Source organism: Lipotes vexillifer, unplaced genomic scaffold, assembly GCF_000442215.2.
Source record: "Lipotes vexillifer unplaced genomic scaffold, Lipotes_vexillifer_v1.1 scaffold830, whole genome shotgun sequence".
NCBI classification, from domain to species: domain Eukaryota; kingdom Metazoa; phylum Chordata; class Mammalia; order Artiodactyla; family Lipotidae; genus Lipotes; species Lipotes vexillifer.
This window is the reverse complement of record NW_006786980.1, coordinates 438,108-454,173: the sequence shown is the minus strand read 5'-3', so window position 1 is coordinate 454,173 and position 16,066 is coordinate 438,108. Positions and strand designations below refer to the sequence as shown.

General features: G+C 36.6%; 1 non-coding gene across 1 annotated transcript; it reads right to left on the bottom strand.

Annotated features, from left to right (window-relative positions):
* Nucleotides 1-11,768: 11,768 nt before the first annotated feature.
* On the bottom strand, nucleotides 11,769-11,841 carry TRNAG-CCC (transfer RNA glycine (anticodon CCC)). Its single transcript has one exon. It is a non-coding gene; the product is annotated as a tRNA-Gly (tRNA).
* Nucleotides 11,842-16,066: the final 4,225 nt, after the last annotated feature.

The window sequence follows — 16,066 nt, the reverse complement described above, 5'->3', positions numbered from 1 at the left end:
ATCCTTTTACCATTATATAGTGTCCTTATTTATTTTTCTTTATGGCCTTGTTTTAAAGTCATTTTTTGTCTGATATGGATGTTGCAATTCCTGCTTTTTTGTCAATTCCTTTTGCATGAAATATCTTTTTCCATACCCTCACTTTCAATCTATGTGTGTCCTTTGCCCTAAGGTGGATCTCTTGCAGGCAGCACATTGGAGGCTCTTGTTTTTTTTTAATCCAATCTGCCACTCTATGTCTTTTCATTGGAACATTCAGTCCATTAACATTTAAGGTAATTATTGATACATAAATATTTATTACCATTTTAAACTTCATTTTCCAGTTGATTCTCTGTTTCTTCTTTGTTCCTTTCTTTCTCTTTTTGTTTTTCTTTTTGTTGTTTGATGATATCCTGTTATATTTTTTTTCTCTTCTTTTTGGTTTTTGTGAATCTATTTTATGTTTTTGACTTGTGGTTGCCCTGCTTTTCAAGTATGTTAATCCCTTCCTATATCTGCTTTCTTTAGACTGATAGTCATATAGGCTCAAACACATTCTAAAAAAAAAGAATCTACATTTACTTACTCTCCTTCCCCACATTTTATGATTTTGATGTCCTTTTTTACATCTTCGATTTTATCCTTTTCCTATTCCTTGTGTTTATCATTGCTTTCACAAATAGTTTTTTTTTTTTTGATCTGTATACTGGCTAATTTAAGTGATTTACTTCCCAGTTGTGATTTCATCCTTCCTATATCCTCTTGCCTCTTTTCTATTTAGAGAAGACCTTTCAATATTTCTTTTAGAATAGGTTTAGTATTGTTGTATTCTTTTAGTTTTTGCTTGTCTGAGAAGTTCTTTATTTCTCCTCCTATTCTAAATGATAATCTTGCTAGGTAGAGTATTCTAGGTTGCAGATTTTTCTTTTTCAAGACTTTGAATATATTTTGTCACTCCCTTCTGGCCTGCAGTGTTTCTGTAGAGAAATCAGCTGATAGCCTTATGGGAGTTCCCTTGTAAAGAACTCTGTTTTTCTCTTGCTGCCTTTAGAATCCTCTCTTTATCTTTAATTTTGCCATTTTAATTATAGTATGTCTTGGTGTAGGCCTGCTTGGGTTCATCTTATTTGGGACCCTCTGTGCTTTCTGTATCTGATATCTGTTTCCTTCTTTACGTTTAGGAAATTTTCAGCCATAATTTCTTCAAATACATTCTCAATCCCCTTTTCTCTTTCTTTTCCTTCTGGAATCCCTACTATGCATAGATTGGCACACTTTACATTATCCCATAATCTCTTATATTGCTTTCATTTCTTTTTCATTTGGCTTTCTGTATGCAGTTTTGATTGGGCAATTTCCAATATTCTGTCTTCCAGATCACGTATTCTTCTGCATTATTCACTCTGCTATTCATTGCCTTTAGTTCAGCTTTTATCTCAGCAAATGAATTTTCTAATATTTCTTGGCTCCTCCTTATACTTTCTAGTTCCTTTTTACAGTAATCTGCATTTCTGTCAATAACATTTCTTAATTCCTTCAGTATCTTCATTACCTCCTTTTTGAACTTGGTGTCTATTACACTGAAGAGGTCTGTTTCATTGTTCAGGGGAATTCTCTTGGTCTTTGAACTGGGAGTGGTTCCTTTGCTTCTTCAGTTTGCTTGTATTTCTCTCACTCTGTGAGTTTAGGAGAAACAATTATCTACTGTAGTCTTGGAAGGCTCTTTATATGCAGGAGCATCCCTGCATAGCTTGTGTGGGTTTAATTTTTTTTTTTTTTTTTGGCATGAGGGTTGTTTTTGGTTTGGATGCTTGCTGTCTCTTTTCTCAGCGTGTGCTGGCCATTATCCCCTTGGCAGCAGCAGCAGTCCATGCCTGCCTCTGGAATTGGAGATGGCAGTGATGGCTCACACCTGCCCCCGAAGCTCGTATAGGCAGTGCCCTGCCACCTGAGAGCATGTGCACAGAGAAGGAAAATAGACTAGACATTCCTTAAAGTGTCCTGATAAAGGAATCTTAATTTTCCATCCACACCTCTTGAAAACCAAATGCTTCATCTGTTGAACCTGTGAGAGTATTATTAGCCAGATTTTAGTTCATATGAACTATACCCATATCTACCACTTAGTACTTTATTAACTCTAATTCACTGATTTGGCTTTAAGTTGCTTCAAAAAAAAAAAAAAAACTCAAGATACTCCTTTTTGAGATCTCAGTAAATGCTTTCAATATCCTTGGTAAGTTTTATTTAACATTCTCATGTGAACTGCTGAAGAATGGTTTAATACCTGGCCATCTGCCCTGATGTTGAAAGTCACTAGACTCATCCATTCTAAAATGCAAAAATAAAACAAACAAAACTACAGGATTTATTGGTGACTTTAGGAATATAGTTTCTATGGAGTGGAAGAAAGGAAGTTCAGTAAGCAGAACTATTGAAAATTACATCAGCCTTCCTAGAAAGTTGCCTATAAATGGAATGTTTATGACAACACTTTTTCAATGATTAACTATAAGGATACACTTATATGGGAAAATTTAAGAATGCAACCGTCTTTTTAAACTGCATATTGAGAGATGTCTTCTCCCACCCACAAAAGACTAATTGTCATGGTAATTGCCTGCCACTATAAGCAACAAGAAATTTGGACAGAAAATATGAAACATTGGTTTCAGATGTAAGATAACTGAAAAGGACTTTGATCCACATAGAAAAAAAACAAGGTAAACCCTATGATTGCCCAGGCTTCCTGCATGAAGGCAGTTCTCAGGCTGCAGCAGTACAAGGGGGACCCAAAAAAGCCCAGTGTTCTCACTCAGTTGAAGAGACAGAGATTGAATTTGAGGAAGCCATGGCAACTAGAATTTGTGGAGCAGAGAACTAGAGAGAGGAGATGTAGAGAAATCTGAAGAGAGGTCCCAATGGGTCTGGCTTATATCTGCACATGTATGTGAGGAAATTACCCAAAGCCAGGAAAGATTTACAAGAAAAGAATAAACAGAGCAATTCCCAGATATCACACTGGGTTGGGAATAGTTTATGTCCTCATCAGAGTGGAAAGACACAACCTAACACATGGGGTCACTAAGAAGAGTCCTCAAATAGGTATTGACTCAGTAAGAAGACCTAAACTAGCTCCACAGAAAATGCTGTTCTGGACTCACAATAATTCAGCTTAAAAGAAAACTTTTAAAAGATCTACCTAATTTGAAAGGAATTTAACTGCATTCCAGAATAAAATTCCAATACCATTTAAAAGAATATAATTAAATCTAGCATCCAAAAATATTTGACAGCCAATCAAAAATTATTAGGCATGCAAAGAAGCATGAAAATAGGCCTGATAACCAGATTTTTTTAAAAAAATCAATAGAAATAGGCCAGGAAATGATAGATGATACAATTTTCAGAGAAGGACTGTAAAACAGCTACTACAAATCTTTTTTTTTTTTTTTTTTACTGTACGCGGGCCTCTCACTGTTGTGGCCTCTCCCGTTGCGGAGCACAGGCTCTGGACGCGCAGGCTCAGCGGCCATGGCTCACGAGCCCAGCCGCTCCGCGGCATGTGGGATCTTCCCGGACCGGGGCACGAACCCGCGTCCCCTGCATCGGCAGGTGGACTCTCAACCACTGCACCACCAGGGAAGCCCTACTACAAATCTTTAAACATAATATAATGAGAAAATAAATGGAAGATAATTTTAAAATACTCAAACTGAAATTCTGTAGAAGAAATATACAATATCTGATATTAAATATGTATTTCCGGATATGATTAATCAATGATCATGAGAAAGTTTTAAATAGCCAGAGATAAAGGTACTATATACAATGGAGATTGAATCAGTAATCAAAAACCTCTCAACAAAGAGAAATCCAGGACAAGATGGCTTCACTGGTTAATTCTATCAAAATTTAAAGAAGAATAATGCCAATCCTTCTCAAACTCTTCCCAAAAACTGAAGAGGAGGAAAGATTTCCATACTCATTTTATGAGGACAGATTTACCCTGATACCAAAGGCAGACAAATGCACCACAAGAAAATGAAACTATGGTCAATATCCCTGATGAACATATATGCAAAAATCCTGAACAAAATACTAGCAAACCAAATATAGTAGTGCAATGAAAGGATCATACACCATGACCAAGAGATGCAAGAATGGTTCTTTATATGAAAATTAATTAGTGTGATACACCACATCAACAGAATTAAGGATAAAAATCATAAGATTGTCTCAGTTGATGCAGGCAAAGCAGTTGACAAAATTACACATGCTTTCGTGACAAAAACTCTTAATGAACAAAACTAGGAATAGAAGGAAATTACCTTAACATAATAAAGGCTATACATAAATGAAAAGCCTGCAGGTAACATTGTACTCAATAGTGGAAAAGTGAAAGCTTTTCTTCTAGGATCAGGACCAAGGCAAGGACGCCCACTCCCACAGTTTTTATTCAACATAGTAATGGAAGTTCTAGCCAGAGAAATTAGGCAAGAAAAAGAAATAAAATTATACAAGCCAGAAAGGAAGAAGTAAAATTTTCTCTGTTAGCAGGCAGCATGATCCTATAGCCCTAAAGACTCCATAAAAAATTGTTAGAACTAATAAATGAATTCAGCAAAGTTACAAGTTACAAAATCAACATACAAAAAGCAATTGTGTTTCTATACAGTAATAATGTGCTATCTGAAAAGGAAATTAGGAAAACAGTCACATTCACAATAGCACCAAAAAGTATAAAATTCTTAGGAATAAACTTCACTAAGGAGGTTAAAGACTTTTATACTAAAAACTACAAAACATTGATGAAATAAATTAAGACATAAAATAATGGACAGTCCATGTGTGTTCATGGGTTGGAAAACTTAATACTGTTAAAATGTCCATATTTCCCAAAGCAATCTACAGACTCAATCCAATCCCTATCAAATTCCTAGTGGCATTAAAAAAAAAGAAAGAAAGAAAGAAACAATGCTAAAATTCATATGGAATCTCAAAGGACCCTGAACAGCCAAAACAATCTTGAGAAATAACAAAACCAAAGGCCTCACATTTCCAGATTTTAAAATATATTACAAAGCTACCATAGTTAAAACCATATGGTACTGGCATAAGTCATATAGACCAATGGAACAGAATAGAAAGCCAGAAATAAGCCTAAGCACATACAGTCAACTGATCACTGACAAGGGTGCTAAGAATGCACAGTGGGAAAAGGATTGACTTCAACAAATCGTTCTGGAAAAACCGGATATCCACATTAAAAGAGAAATTGGATCCTTATCTTACATCATACACAAAAATCATTAAACATCTAAACATAATACCTGAAACTGTAAAAATACCTAGAAGAAGAGATAAGGAAAAAGCTTTATGACATTGGTCTTGGCAGTGATTTCATGGCTATGATACTAAAAGCATGGACAAAAACCCCCCAAAACCAGTAGACTGGTTAATCCCATACATTTGATAAGGGTTTATTCTCCAAAATATATAAGAAACCCTTACAACTCAATAGTTAAAAAAAAAAAAAAACCTCAATTTTAAAATGGACTTGAATAAATGTTTCTTGAAAGAAAACATAAAAATGGCCAAAGGTTATATGAAAAAAGGTTGAATGCCATTTATCATCAGGGGAATGCAATCAAAACCACAATGATACATCACCTTACACCTTTAGGATGGCTATTAACAACAACCACAAATGTTAGTGAGGATGTGGAGAAATTGGAATCCTTGCACACCATTGGTAGAAATGCAATATGGTGCAGCCACCATGGAAAACAGAATGGAAGTTCCTCAAAAAATTAAAAATAGAACTACTGAATGATTCAGCAATCCCACTTCTGGGTATTTATCCAAAAGTATTGAAATTAGAATCTCAAACAGGTATTACCACTCTTATATTCATAGCAGCATTATTTCACAGTATCCAAGATGTGAAAATAACTTAAATGTCCATCAACAGATGAATGGATAAAGAAAATGTGGCATATAAAAAAATGGAATACAATTCAACCTTTAAAAAGAAGGAAATTCTGCAGTATCTGGTAACATGGTTGAATTTTGAGGACACTATGTTAAGTCAAATAATCCAGGCACAGAAAGACAAGTACTTCATGATTCCACTTAGATGTGGTATCTAAAGTAGATAAACTCATAGAAACAAAAAGTAGAATGGTGGTTGCCAGCATCTGGTGGTGGTGGTGATGAGGGCAGTGGGGCATTGTTGTTTGTGCGGGTAGTTTTAGTTGTGCTAAATGGGGACATTCTAGGAATCTGGACACAACAATATGCATGTAGGAGACAATATTGTTCTGTACACTTGGAACTTGTTGGAATGCTGAAAACTATGTAATGTGGTTTTATTTTGGCATGACTAAAACTCTACATGTACCACGTAGATGAAATCATCATAAATCTTCATAGGCACAAATTACAAAAGCTGACTTAAAAATAGATAGATTACCAGAAGAGTCCTGTATTTAGAAAGCCCTATATCTACTAAAGAAGTTGAATTCATATCAAAAAGCTTCCCCTAAAGAAAACTCCAGGCTTAAATGGCTTCCCTGCTGAGCCATACCAAACATTTTATGAAGAAATTATATCAGCTCTGCTCAAAATATTTCAGAAAGCAGATGAGGAGGAAATTTTCCTGACTCATTATGTGAGACTTATGCTTAAAACAGTACTGAAACCATAAAAGGCACTAGAGAAAATTACACACCAATATTCTTCATGAACATAAATACCAAAAATCTTAACAAAATATTAGCAAATTTAATCCAGCAATAGATTTTTTAAAATCACTAAGTTCAGTTGATCCTAGACGTGTAAAGTTGTATTAACATTGAAAAATAAAGCAGTATAATTAACTATATTAATAGACTAAAAAAGAAAAATCATATGATCTTCTCAATAAATACAGGAAAATTTTTTTACAATATGCAACACACATTTATGAAAAAAGGGAAAATCTCAGCAAACTAGGAACATAAAAGAACTTCCTCAACCTGGTAAAGTGTTTCTACAAAAAACCCTACAGCTAACATCTTTAATGGTGAAAGACTGAAAAAATTTCATCTAAGATCAGGAACAAATTAAGGATATTCACTTCTATGAAACATTGTACTGTAGATATTAACAAGTGTAATAAAGCAAAATATATATACACAGATTTGAAATAAAGAATTAAAACTCAGCAAAGCCTCAGAAACATTTTTATGTCTATATGTTAAAAATGAACAGTTGGGGCTTCCCTGGTGTCGCAGTGGTTGAGAGTCCGCCTGCCGATGCAGGGGACGCGGGTTCGTGCCCCGGTCCGGGAAAATCCCACATGCCGCAGAGCGACTAGGCCCGTGAGCCACGGCTGCTGAGCCTGTGCTCCGCAACGGGAGAGGCCACAACCGTGAGAGGCCCGCATACTGCAAAAAAAAGATGAACAGTTGGAAATTGATATGTTAAGAAGAAACCACTGCCAGTAGCATCAAAAAAACATGAAATGATTAGGGATAAATTTAACAAAATATGTACAGTACCATACATTGAATGTTACAAAACATTACTGAGAAAAATTAAAGATCTAAATATTTGGAGAGCTATACCATTTTCACTAACTGTAAGCCTCAGTATTCTTAAGATGTTAATTTTTCACAACTTGATTTATAGATTAAACCCAGTTCCAACCAAAATCCCAGCAAGGTATTTTGTAGTATGAAAAAACAATTTCTAAAGTTTTTTTCTAAGGGAAAGGCAAAAGACCTAGAATATTGAACATAAAACCGAAGAATCACAAAGTTGGAGGATTCATACTATCAAATTTCAAGACTTACTATAAAGCTAGAGTCATCAGGACAGTGTGGTTTTGCTATAAGGATGGACATATAGATCAATGTATCAGAATGGAGAGTCCATACGTAGACCTATACAAATATACTCTATTTATTTAGAATATACATTCAGTGTGGGAAAGGAGAATCTATTCAAAAATGGTTGTTGTGAAAAATGGATATTAAAATGAACCATGGCCATTACTTCACACAATATATAAAAATTAACTCAAGATAAATCAGACATCTAATTGCAAGCACTAAAAAAATAACCCAGAAGAAAACAGAGAAGAAAATTCTAGTGACATTCTGGTTAAGCAACAATTTCATAGAACAAAGAAAGCATATATCATGAAAGATAAAACTGATAATTTTGGACTGCCTCAAAGTTAAAAACAGTTTTGAAAGTCACTATTAAGAAAATGAAAAGGCAAGCCACAGACTGGGAGAAAAGATTTGCCAAACATATCTGAGAAGGAACTTTTATCTAGAATATATATATTTTTTAATTTGGTTTTTATTTTATATCGGGGTATAGTTGATTTACAATGCTGTGTTAGTTTCAGGTGTACAGCAAAGTGATTCAGTTATACATATATCCATTATTTTTCAGATTCTCTTCCCATATAGGTTATTACAGTATATTGAGTAGAGTTCCCTGTGCTATACAGTAAGTCTTTCTTGATGATCTATTTTATATATAGTAGCATGTATATGTTAATCCCAAACTCCTAATTTATCACTTCCCACACCTTTCCCCTTTGGTAACAATGTTTGTTTTTAAAGTCTGTGAGTCTCTCTCTATTTTGCAAATAAGTTCATTTGCATCATCTTTTTAGATTCCACATATAAGTGATATATGATATTTGTCTTTGTCTGGCTAACTTCATTAAGTATGGTAATCCCTAGGTCCATCCATGTTGCTGCAAATGGCATTATTTCATTCTTTTTTATGGCTGAGTAATATTACATTGTATATATGTACCACATCTTCTTTATTCCTCTGTCGATGGACATTTAGGTTGCTTCCATGTCTTGGCTACTGTAAATAGTGCTGTAATGAATATTGGGTTGCATGTATCTTCTTGAATTAAGGTTTTCTCCGGATATAGGCACAGGAATGGGACTGCTGGATCATATGCTACCTCTAGTTTTAGTTTTTTAAGGAAGCTCTATACTGTTTTCCATAGTGGTTATACCAAGTTACATTCCCACCAAGAGTGTAGGAGGGTCCCCTTTTCTACACACTCTCTTCAGCATTTATTGTTTGTAGACATTTTAATGATGGCTATTCTGACTGGTGTGAGGTGATATCTCATTGTAGTTCTGATTTACATTTATCTAATAATTAGTGATGTTCAGCATCTTTTCATGTGCTTTTTGGCCATCTGTATGTCTTCCTTGGAGAAATGTCTATTTAGATATTCTGCCCTTTTTTTGTTTGTTTGTTTGTTTTTGCAGTATGCGGCCTCTCACCATTGTGGCCTCTCCCATTGCGGAGCACAGGCTCCGGATGCACAGGCTCAGTGGCCATGGCTCACCGGCTTATCCGCTCCGTGGCATGTGGGATCTTCCCGGACCGGGGCACGAACCCGTGTCCCCTGCATTGGCAGGCAGACTCTCAACCACTGTGCCACCAGGGAAGCCCTCTGCCCATTTTTGATTGGGTTGTTTGTTTTTTTAATATAATGCTGCATGAGCTGTTTGTATATTTTGGAGATTAATGCCTTATTGGTTGCTTTGTGTCCGAATATTTTCTCCCATTCTCTGGGTTGTCTTTTCATTTTGTTTATGGTTTCTTTTACTGTGCAAAAGCTTTTAGGTTTAATTAGGTCCCATTTGTTTATTTTTGTTTTTCTATTTCTCTAGGAGGTGGATCCAAAAAGATATTGCTGCAACTTATATCAAAGAGTGTTCTGCCTATGTTTTCCTCTAAGAGTTTTGTAGTAACTGGCCTTACGTTTAGGTTTTAATTCATTTTGAGTTTATTGTTGTGTACAGTGTTAGGGAGTGTTCTGATTTCATTCTTTTACATGTAGCTGTCCAATTTTCCCAGCACCACTTATTGAAGAGACTGTCTTTTCTCCACTGTATGTTCTTGCCTCCTTTGTCATAGATTAGGTGACCATAGGTGTGTGGGTTTATTTCTGAACTTTCTATCCTGTTCCATTGATGTATATTTCTGTTTTTGTGCCAGTACCATACTGTTTTGATTACTGTAGCTTTGTAGTATAGTCTGAAGTCAGGGAGCCTGATTCCTCCAGCTCCGTTTTTCTTTCTCAAGATTGCTTTGGCTATTTGGGGTCTTTGGTATTCCCATACAAAATATTTTGTTCTAATTCTGTGAAAAATGCCATTGGTAATTTGATAGGGATTGCACTGAATCTGTAGATTGAGTTGGGTAATATAGTCATTTTGATGACATTGAATCCTCCAGTCCAAGAACATGGTATATATTTCCATCTGTTTGTGTTATATTTGATTTCTTTCATCGGCATCTTACAGCTTTCAGAGTACAAGTCTTTTGCCTCCTTAGGTAGGTTTATTCCTAGGTATTTTATTCTTTTGATGCAGTGCTAAATGGGATTGTTTCCTTAATTTCTCTTTCTGATCTTTTGTTGTTAGTGTATAGAAATGCAACAGATTTCTGTATATTAATTTTGTATCCTGCAAACTTACCAAATTCATGAAAGTCTAGTAGTTTTCTGGTAGCATAGTTAGGATTTTCTATATACAGTATCATGTCATCTGCAAACCGTGACAGTTTTACTTCTTCTTTTCCATCTTGGATTCCTTTTATTTCTTTTTCTTCTCTGATTGCCATGGCTAAGACTTCCAGAACTATGTTGAATAAGGGTGGCAAGGGTGGATGTCCTTGTCTTGTTCCTGATCTTAGAGGAAATGCTTTCAGCTTTTTGCCGTTGAGTATGATGTTAGCTGTGGGTTTCTCATATATGACCTTCTTTATGTTGAGGTAGATTCCCTCTATGCCAACTTTCTGGATAGTTTTTAATCATAACAGTTGTTGAATTTTGTCAAAATATTTTTCTGCAACTATTGACATGCTCATATGGTTTTTATTCTTCAGTTTGTTAAAATGTTAATCACACTGATTGATTTGAGGATATTGAAGAATCCTTGAATCCCTGGGATAAATCCCAGTTGATCATGGTGTATGATCCTTTTAATGTATTGTTGGATTTGGTTTGCTAGTATTCTGTTGAGGATTTTTGCATCTATATTCATCAGTGATATTGGCCTATAATTTTCTTTTTTGTGGTATCTTTGTCTGGTTTTGGTATTAGGGTGATGGTGGCCTCATAGAATGAGCTTGGAAGTGTTCCTTCCTCTGCAATGTTTTGGGATAGTTTCAGAAGGATAGGTGTTAACTCTTCTCTAATGTTTGATAGAATTCAGCTCTAAAGCCATCTGGTCCTGGACTTTTATTTGTTGTAAGTTTTTAAATCACAGATTCAATTTCAATATTTGTGATTGGTCTGTTCATATTTTCTATTTCTTCCTGGTTCAGTCTTGGGAAGTTGTACCTTTCTAAGAATTTGTCCATTTCTTCTAGGCTGTTCATTTGATTGGCATATAGTTGCTTGTAGTAGTCTCTTATGATCCTTTGTATTTCCACTGTGTCAGTTGTAACTTCTTTTTCATTTATAGTTTTATTGATTTGAGCCCTCTCCCTTTTTTCTTGATGAGTCTGCTTAAATTATCAATTTTGTTTCTTTTCAAAGAACCAGATTTTAGTTAAATTGATTTTTCTTTTTTTAATTTGTCTGCACCAAGTCTTTGTTGCCCTATGTGTGATCTTCACTGCCCCATGTGGGATCTTCACTGTGGCATGCAGGATCTTTTAGTTGTGGCATGTGGGATCTTTAGTTGCAGCATGCAGGTTATTTAGTTGCGGCATGCCAACTCTTAGTTGAAGCATGTGAGTTCTAGTTCCCTGACCAGGGATTGAACCTGGGCCCTCTGCATTGGGAGTGTGGAGTCTTAGCCACTGGACTACCAGGGAAGTCCCTCATTGATCTTTTTTTATTGTTTTCTTCATTTCTATTTCATTTATATCTGCTCTGATCTTTATGATTTCTTTCCTTCTACTAACTTTGGGTTTTGTTTGTTCTTCTTTCTCTAGTTGCTTTAGGTGTAAGGTTAGGTTGTTTATTTGAGATTTTTCTTGTTTTCTGAGGTAAGATTGGACTGCTGTAAACTTCCCTCCTAGAACTGCTTTTGCTGCCTCCAATACATTCTGGATTGTCGTGTTTGTGTTGTCATTTTTCTCTAGGTATTTTTTGATTTCCTCTTTGATTTCTTTGGTGACCCATTGGTTGTTTAGTAACATATTGTTTAGCCTCCTCTTGTTTGTGTTTTTTTGCATTTTTTTCCTTGAAGTTGATTTATAGTCTCATACCATTGTGTTTAGAAAAGATGCTTGATATAATTTCAATGTTTTAAATTTACTGAGGCTTGCTTTGTGGCCAACATGTGATCTATCCTGGAGAATGTTCCATGTGCACTTGAGAAGAATGTGTATTTGGCTGCATTCAGATGGAATGTCCTATAAATATCAATTAAGTCCTCATGGTCTAATGTGTCATTTAAGACCTGTGTTTCCTTATTGATTTTCTCTATGGATGATATGTCCATTGGTGTAAGTGAGGTGTTAAAGTCCCCCACTATTATTCTGTTACTATCAGTTTTTCCTTTTAGAACTGTTAGCATCTGCCTTACATAATTGTGGTGCTTCTATGTTGGGTTTGTATATACTTATGATTGTTGTATCTTTTTCTTGGATTAATACTGTGATCATTATATAGTGTCCTTTGTCTCTTCTAACAGGCTTTACTTTAAAGTCTGTTTTGTCTGATATGAGTGTTGCGACTCCAGCTTTCTTTTGTTTTCCATTTTCATGGAATACCTATTTCCATCCCTTCATTTTCCATCTGTATGTGTCCCTGGATCTGAGGTGGGTCTCTTGTAGACAGCATATATATGGTTCTTGTTTTTGTATCTGTTCAGCCAGTCTGTCCTTTGGCTGGAGCATTTTATCCATTTACATTTAAGGTAATTATGATTGCCATTTTGTTAATGTTTAGGATTTGTTTTTATAGGTTTTTTTCTTCCCTTCCTCTTTTGTTTTCTTCTCTTTCTATTTGATGTATATCTTTAGTGTTGTGTTTGGGTTGCTTTTTCTTTTTTTGTGTGTGTATCTAATGTAGATTTTTGGTTTTGTGATTCCCATGAGGTTTTGATAATGCAGTCTTTATATAAATAAGTTTGTTTTAAGTTGCTGGTCTCTTAATTTCAAATACATTTCCATTATCCTGCATTTGTGCTGTCCTCTTCTCATGATTGCTGGTTTTGTGTGTGTTTGTGTGTGTGTGTGTGATTTCCTTCCTTTCCTATATATTTGCCTTTACTGGTGAGCTTTTAGAGTTGTAATTTTTTTTTGTTTCTAGTTGTGGCTTTTTCCTTTCTGCCTAGACAAATTTCATTAGGATTTGTTGTAAAGCTGCTTTGATGGTGCTGAATTCTCTCAGTGTTTTCTTGTCTGTAAAGCTTTTGATTTCTTTGTGAAATCAGAATGTGAGACTTCCTGGGTAAATTATTCTTGGTTGTAGGTTTTTCCCTTTCCTCACTTTAAATATATAATGCCACTCCCTCCTGGCCTGCAGAGTTTCTGCTGAAAAATCCTCTGATAGCCATATGGGAATCCCCTTGCATGTTATTTTTTGCTTTTCCCTTTTTGCTTTTAATATTTTCTCTTTGTCTCTAATTTTTGTCAAGTTGATTAATATGTGTCTCAGTGTGTCCCTCCTTGGGTTTATCCTGGATGGGACTCTCTGAGCTTCCTGGACCTGTTTCCTTTTCCACGTTAGGGAAGATTTTGTCTATTATCTCTTCAAATATTTTCTCAGTTCCTTTCTCTTCTCCTTCTGGGACCCCTTATAATGCAAATGTTGGTGCATTTAATGTTGTCCCAGAGGTCTTGAGACTGTCCGTATTTCTTTTCAGTCTTTTTTCTTTATTCTCTTCCATGGCACTGATTTTCACCCTGTTTTCTTCCAGCTCACTTATTCATTCTTCTGCCTCATTTTTTCTACTATTGTTTGCTTCTAGTGTATTTTTTCATTTCTGTTATTGTATTGTTCATCTGCTTGTTCTTTAAATCTTCTAGGTCTTTGTTAAAGATTATTTGTATCTTCTCAGTCTGTGCCTCGATTCTGTTTCTGAGATCTTGGATCATCTTTACTATCATTACTCTGAATTCTTTTTCAGGTAGATTGCCTATCTCCACTTCATTTAGTTGTTCTTCTAGGGTTTTATCTTGTTCCTTTGTCTGGAACATATTTCTCTGCCACCTCATTTTGTTTATCTTTCTGTGTTTGTGGTCTCATTTCCACAGGCTGCTGGATCCTAGTTCCTCTTGCATCTGGTGTCTGCCCCCTGGTGGGTGAAGTTGGTCCAGGGGCTTGTGCAGGCTTCCTGGTGGGAGGGACTGGTGATTGCCCACTGGTGGGTAGAGCTGCGTGTGGTCCCTCTGGAGAGCAGGGCCTTGTCAAGGGATGTGTTTAGAGGTAGCTGTGAGCTCAGTACAACTTTAGGCAGCCTGTCTGCTGATGGTGGCACTGTGTTCCCACCCTATTGGTTGTTTGGCCTGAGGCATCCCGGCACTGGAGCCTGCAAGCTGTCGGGTGGGGCCAGTTCTCAGTGCCAAAATGGCACCCTCTAGGAGAGCTCATGCTGATCAGTATTTCCTGGGGCCTCCATCACTAGTGTCTCTGCCCCCACTGTGAGCCACAGCTGCCCCCTACTTACTTCCCCAGGAGACCCTCCAAGACCTGCATGTAGGTCTAGCCCAGATTCCTATGGAGTCAGTGTTTGTGCTGGGTCCCAGTGCATGTGAAATCTTGTGTGCACCCTCCAACAGTGGAGGCTCTCTTTCCCCCAGTCCTGTGAAGCTCCTAAACTCAAGCCCTGCTGGCCTTCAAAGCCAAATGCTCTGGGGTTCCTCCTCCTGATGCCAGACCCTCAGGCTGGGGAGCCTGACATGGGGTTCAGAACTCTCACTCCTGTGTGAGAACCTCTGCAATATAATTATTTTCCAGTTTATGGGTCACACACAGCAGGTATGGGATTTGATTATATTGTGAAAGCGCCTCTCCTGTCTTCTCATTGTGGTTTCTTCTTTGTCTTTCTTTGGATGTAAAGTATCTTTTCTGGTAGGTTCCAGTCTTTTTTGTTGATGGTTGTTCAGCAGTTAGTTGTGATTTTGGTGTTTTCGTGAGAGGAGGTGAGCTCAAGTCCTTCTACTCTGCCATCTTGTCTCCTTCATGTCTCAGGAGTGCTAATTCAAACTACACTGAGAACATCAAGTAGGAGCGCTGGTTGAAGAATTTTGTATCAACATCTAGTCAGCACTATCCACAGACTGGAGAGAACAAGCAGAGGTTCCTTTTGTGTAGTTGCGGAGAAGCAGGCAGTCACACCCTCTCCTCCCTGGTGGCACCTGGAGCCCTGAGAGCATTCAGTAGCCCACAGCATGGGAATAAATCCAGAATATATTTTCCCAAGTCAGTAATTTGAGTAATTATTCAAATTGAGTCAGTAATTGAGAAACAACTCAATACAAGTATGGGCCAAAGATTTGAATATACTCTTCTCCAATGAAGCTACGTGAACTGCTCCACATTTTACTGGAGCAACTGAAACTCTCACATTCTGATGGTTACACACTTATCGTGTGACCCAGACATTCCACCCCTAGCTATTAATTCAAGGAAACGAAAACAAGTGTCATCACAGTAACTTGTACTCATTCACATGTACAGAGCAGTGTCATTCATAAGGACCCTAAAATTGAAACAATCAAATGTGCTTGGACAGGAGATCAGATGAATACATTGTTTCCTATCCACACAGTGCAATATACTCAGCAATAAGAGTGAACAAACCACTGGTGCCTGCGACACCATGGAGACATCTCAGTAGCTCTATGCTAAGTGAAAGAAGCCAGCCATAAAAGGCAATACTGTATGATTCCATTTGTGTGAAATTCTTGAAAAGGCAAAACTATCTATTGATGATGGCCAGAAGCCAGGATCAAGAGGAGGGGATAACAGCAAAAGAGCACAAAGCAAGTCTTTGGGTGATAGAATGTTCTAAGTCTTAGCATGGTAGTGGGTAGATGACTTCGTACATTTGTTAAAATGCATTAAATTATACTTTTAAGTTTATAT